Here is a 6,264-nt window from a genome sequence, read left to right on the forward strand (position 1 = left end):
ATGACATCACTGTATTGTTTTCAAAAGCTTGCACTTTGAAACACATTTTCAAAAGCTTGCACTTTCAGTCCCCTAAACACTGTTGTCATGTAAATGAACAACCAAAGCTCATACAATTTTCAGTTCTAAGTTTAAAAAGAGTGTTGTGAAAATGTCACCTTATATTCTTTATATTATAGTCTGTGTCCATCTCTGTGATATTCTGTAAAATCTGTCAACATTGCTGACAAAAGTCGTGTAGTATATTGCAACCTTTAGATAGCACACTGGAATTATTCTGGAACCTTAAAATCTCTCATATTACGCATCTCTCTCTCTCTCTCTCTCTCTCTTTCTCTTTCTCTCTCATTTGGTGGATATTGAACCACAGTGATCCATTTCAATTACCTTATATGAGTTCAGTATTAATATAACTAATGCTGAATTGTTGGTATTTTACAAAAAATGTTGTACAGTGTAGTGGACTTCATTTGTCTTAGTCAAATGAGTTTATCGCAAAATAACCGCTACTGTCAGCAGTCAGGTTATACTTGCATTATATCTTTATAGATTCAACTTTTGCTAAAGAGGTTTATTTTATGCATTTGAAACAAAAACTTGTTCCAAATACAAAGACTGATGCATTACCACACAGAAATATCATTGTCCCAACAATTGCATCTTGCATCACTCCTAAATGACAAGCTGCACAAAGCCAGCGTGTGTTTTATAACCTCCACTCCTTCTCCACCATGCTCTTTCTTGTGGTTATAGGCACATGAGATGGAGGGATCAGGGTGAGGAGGGGTAGAGGCTATGATTCATTTCCACGGGGCTTTCTTTCATGTTTCCACTGAGTGACGTTTAATAGAGCCTCAGGGGTCTGGTTGAAGCTGCTTCCATGGTGGAGTGTTTGAGGAGTCTGGCTCGCATTTTATCAGACTGAGGGGGCCCCGCACCCGAGAAAGAGGCTGACAACAGCACAAAAGAAGCTTGTTTTGAACCTCCCTGTCCTCGTGATCAGACTCTTAGCTTTATTGTTCTTAATCAACATAGTTTTCACAAATAAACACATCATTAACAGTTGCATGCTGGTATGGAACCTATATGGGCCCCTGCTGTTCGACTGGTAAAGAATGGCACACGCTTTCTTATCAAATATATACTGTCTTGAAGTTGAATGCATAAATGTAAAGCAAAATAAGAGTGCTAGATTATTATTTGCAGCACAACAAATATGAACTATACACCCACTTATGCATTCAATAGGAGAGCCTTTTGTTGTTCATTAGAGGCTTCTGAATGCCATTCTTACCCCAAAGGTTCATGATCCTGGTGGGATGTGAGGGTTCCAGCATTGTAATTTCTTCACAGGATTCCTTTTTATTGAAAAGTCCCATGGGGCACAGAGGAAGAAAGGAGAGGCTTCAGGTAGTTTTGTTTGTATGATCTTTTTCCACCGCTAACTTTCTCTCCGTGAGCATCATTAGTGATACCCACCTGTTACAAACCACTGAATCTTAAATAGTTGCACTCCCAAAATATAAATGCTTTAAACATTTGGCACTGAAACAAAGAACTTGTCTCGATCAGTAACACCCGTTTAACCCCCTTATAACCGCAGACACAAGTTCATTCTACTCTGTAATCAAATTTCACAATGCTGTGGGTGTTTTTTTCTTTTTTTTGGCGATAACATACTAATTTAGAAGGAAAACTACAACGAGTCATTGAGCCAGTCTATCTTTCTGCTTTGAACCCCGTCTAAGGGATAGTTGCTAAAATAAGCTCAAACTCTCTAAGGCAGAATTTCACCCGAGGAAATCTAAATGTAATGCATATAGGCTAAGCAGAGAGAATGTATGCACTTTATCTCAGATTTGCAGTATTGAGAAGACCAGGGCTAGTTATCACACTTTTTAAACGCTTTTATTATTCCTGGCTATTTTGTATTTCACTTTTAAAGTGTTTCTATAATTATTACTGCCATGAAAAATTAATAATTAATTGTCACAGTAGAACCTGTCAAACCGTATATTCTAGCTTTTTTCACCCAAATGTAAACCTTGAAACAAATATGAAATATACACTAATGTCTTATTGTTTGTGGTCAGCAATTTATTTTAAGGAATTTATTCTTGTGATGCCAAAATCAATTTTCAGTATTATTACTCCAATCTTCAATGTCACATGATCCTTCAGAAATCATTCCCATGCTGATTTGGTGCTTAAGAAATATTTCTTATTATCAGCGTTGAAAACAGTTTTGCTGCTTGTTTACTATTTTAGTGGAAACTATGATACATTTTGGCAGGATTCTTTAATAAACAGAAAGTACAGCACTTACTTGAAACAAAAAATGATCACAAAGTAAATATTTTTACTGTCATGATTGATCAGTTGAATGCATCCTTGCTGAATAGAAATAACCATTTCTTTCTAAAAGTTACTTATACTGACCCTAAACTTTTGAGCAGTGGTGTAACTGCATAAATTCTGTTTCAATGTGTTTCTAATATACACTTTAGTGTCATTTCAGGTCTTACACTGACACACCAAAATCACTTGTGGAGGAGAACCAGCTGGAAAAGTTATGAATTGAGATCATGTGCTTAACATGAAACATTTGCAGGACACGGCAGATCTCCCATCAGACCTCTTCAAATCTGTCTTTTACCACAAAACATGCATTCCCTCCTGGCAAAAACCCAAAGCTGTCTCTCACAATACATTTATTTTGACTCAACCAGACTTATTTTTGGAGGAATAAAAAAAGGACTATAATTCATGGACGGGTGAAACAATAAGTGCTAGCAGACACCTTGTAAAACGGAGTTCAAGTGTTTTATGTCAAAAGGCACATTTGTATTCCATTTACTTTTAAACATTAAAGGCTCGGGTTACATCATGAGCCAGCGGCTGATATTGGAAATGTCCTTGATACGTTTAAATGTTTATGACTTTGGGAAAGCTGTGGGAGTGTGTGTACAATGGTATGATTTGTATCATTAGACAGTCCCTCTCTTAAATGGATCAATGTGGCTGGGTGTCAGTGATTATGTGATTCAGCCACAACTTACTGCAGTGATGGGAAGCCTAAAGATCTCCTTCCTAATGACTCCTTGCAGATGCTGACTTTGATTTTTGCAGGTGTGCACATGAGAGAGAGAGAGAGTAGACATGTTTACAGCCAAAATATAAAGTAATAGTGTAAAAAGGAAAAAAAGGCAATCTGAAAAGCATCTCTAGAGATTTTCCTGTTTGCTCACTTTGATAGATCCCGCTGTAAATGTGCTTTGAATGTTCAGTAGCAGAGATTTTACCGCAAGGAGGCCCTTAACTTTACAGCTCTCTGTATTACAGTTAAGCTCACAAAACGGACGTCGCAGCAAAGTGTGAGTACGTCTGAGGTAAATATTAGGTGCTGTTAAGTTGGACGTACCTTTGGTAGATGTGGTAGAGTCTATTGACATGCTATATTGCGTTCACACTGAGCTGACAGTGCAAACAGAAGTGAATTCACTATCTGTCCTTCTGCTTTTTCTGATATCTACAGATTGGAAACTCTAAACAATAAATGTTTTTATTGGCATTTTCTACGAAGAGCCTTTAATATCCATGGAATCTTTCCATTGCACCAAATATTCTTTATAGTAAAAAAAGGTTCTTTAGATTATCAATACACTCATAAAAATAAGCATCCAATTGTTGTTCACAGCAATGTCATAGAAGAACCTCCCCAAAGAACCTTTCGGTTTTTTTTTTTTTCTTAGTGTGAATAACATTTTAAAACTCTAAAGAACCACTGTAAATAACCTTTTGTGCAATGGATGTTAAAGCTTCTTCATGAACCCTTGATGCCAATAAAGAATCTTTATTTTTATGTTCTTCAGACGAAGGGTTTTTTTGGGTTTTTTTTTTACTTTTGAGAAGTTTTCACCAAAAGGCTCCTTGGGGAATCCAAAATGTTCTTCTATGGCTGTGAAAAAACTCTTATTTTTTAAAACATTGTGTGGTGCCTTGCTGAAAAACGAGGTAAATGAAATGTGTTTTTATCCCCTGCCCCCATCTTCTGGGGGTTTACAAGTAACTGTTATTTGAGATGAGTCTGTCTCATTGTGGTACTCTCCACTAAAGTGAGGAGGATTGATGGTTGTTAAAGGAAGTCTGGACAGTTTTCTTTTGTTTTCCAACAGCTATCTGATGACATAATTGATTATACATGTGTCTCATTGGCTTTGTTGTGGTTGGCCCCTCTGGTGGTGTCAAAGGGTTAACAAACCCTAGCGTTTAGTTTGGGAAAAGTGGCTACACAAAAAAAAAGTAAAATAAAGATTCCAAAAGGGCAGTGATGCCATAAAAGAACCATTTGGGTTCCACTAAGAACCTTTCAGGGAAAAGTTCTTAAAAGAACAATTTTTCGTAATTTAAAGAACATAACTTTTTCCAGGTTCTCCCTGGAACCACAGGTGCCAGTAAAGAACCTTTATATTTGAAGAGTGTATGTGAAATCCACTCAAAAGGTTTGTTGGGTTCAGGAGACTGAGTTCAGGCTGAGTTTATCCACAGGATGGTTATAAAATGTTTTAGAAGGATTGGACGGTTCATGTTTTATGTAAGATTGAATCTGACAGTGCAGAAGCTACATCTTAAAAAAAATACATGAATAACTCTGATCGATTTGGAGATTGCTGAAGGAAAATACAGCTGCAGTAGGTGATCATAGGGAAAATGTTTTGAGAATAAGAGTAACATCTAAGATTCAAGCTCTCTGAAATTCCTTGATATATTCAATGGAAAAATTAAAACATAACCTTTAGTGATTAGTTCAAATGAAGTTTACAACTGAAAATTCGATCTCTAATGTTGTTTTTATCAAAGAAGCATGCATATCCCTTCAAGGGCAGCTAATGAAACCATCATCAGCCTACTCTTACAAAAACTGCTGCGTAGCAATTTTTTTCTTGGTTTCCATCCAAATGCGTGGAGCAAAATTAAACAAGGCTCTTTGTTGCAGTGACAGAGACAAAGAAGCGTCTGACTCATTTGGCAGGAGTTCTAAAACAGGATATAGATATAGTTTCAGCATTTTCCCTATATCCTTTTCAGCTGTGATATAGTAATTATATCAAAACAAAAAATCCTACTCAAAGCATAGGAGAAGAAAAATCAAGCTCGGTAATTTTCAGTGGTCCGAGTCCAAAAATAAGAAAACTGTCCGTCTCAGTCAAAATGAGTCAGTCGAATACTGTCAAGACATTAAAGACACAATCAGTCAGAACTACATTACTATGTGTATTCACACACAGACTCCTTTATTATTATTTTTAATAATAGTAAATTAATTAAAACTATAAAAAAACTCAAATAAAAGTATGAGATATATGTAGTGACTGAAATGTTAAACAAATCAAAATCCCTTATAAGGTTCTACAAAGTAATGATGTGGAAATTATCATCTTTACATTGGAAGGATAATACAAAGTTGTTCCTATAAAGTAAATACTTGGGACTGAAACATCAGTTGCACTATAAAAAAACAAAAACGTATCATTATACATTAAATTTTTGGACATTTTTGTTAATGCTAAAACAACACAAATTCAAAATACAAGTAAAACTATGTAAAAAAAATCAATATGGTAATTTCAGTTTGGGAAATTATTACAGTACTTTGTTCCAACTCACTGATTTGTTTTAGATTGTGTAGATATTGGCTGTGCTGTAAGACCTCTCCTCAAAACTTCAACTTCCTTAGTTGACACCCCGGACCGATGCTGTTCAAAAGAGATCAGCAAAGGCCCTTTAATTTACAGATCGTTTCCGAGCAGGCAATTTCCCCAACAATGGACTCAACACTAATGACACCGTTCATGCGCTTTAACCAGAGGCATCTGAGAAATGTGTCTTCTCATTGTCAGGTGCTTTTAGGTCAGGTGAATAAATCAAGCATGCCACTTTTTGAGCAGTGCCAAATCCAGAACACAGCATTTGTTTCAACCTCAATAAATTCAGGCTGTATTTCACTCAGGTAAACCTTCTCATCTGATGCAATTAACCCTTATGTTCTGTTGAGACAGACATTAATGCTTTATGTGTTAATAGTTTAACTTATAGAAAATTTGCCTTCCCTCAGGCCATCCGGATGAGTTTGTTTCTTCACTGGAACAAATTTGGATACATTTTGCAATACATAACCTGCTCACCAGTGGATCTTCTGGTTGCCGTCAAAATGAGATTTCCAACAGTCGATAAAAAAATCTCAATAATAAACAATTAATTCAC

The sequence above is a fragment of the Carassius gibelio genome, chromosome B21, assembly GCF_023724105.1.
Source record: "Carassius gibelio isolate Cgi1373 ecotype wild population from Czech Republic chromosome B21, carGib1.2-hapl.c, whole genome shotgun sequence".
In the NCBI taxonomy this organism is placed as follows: domain Eukaryota; kingdom Metazoa; phylum Chordata; class Actinopteri; order Cypriniformes; family Cyprinidae; genus Carassius; species Carassius gibelio.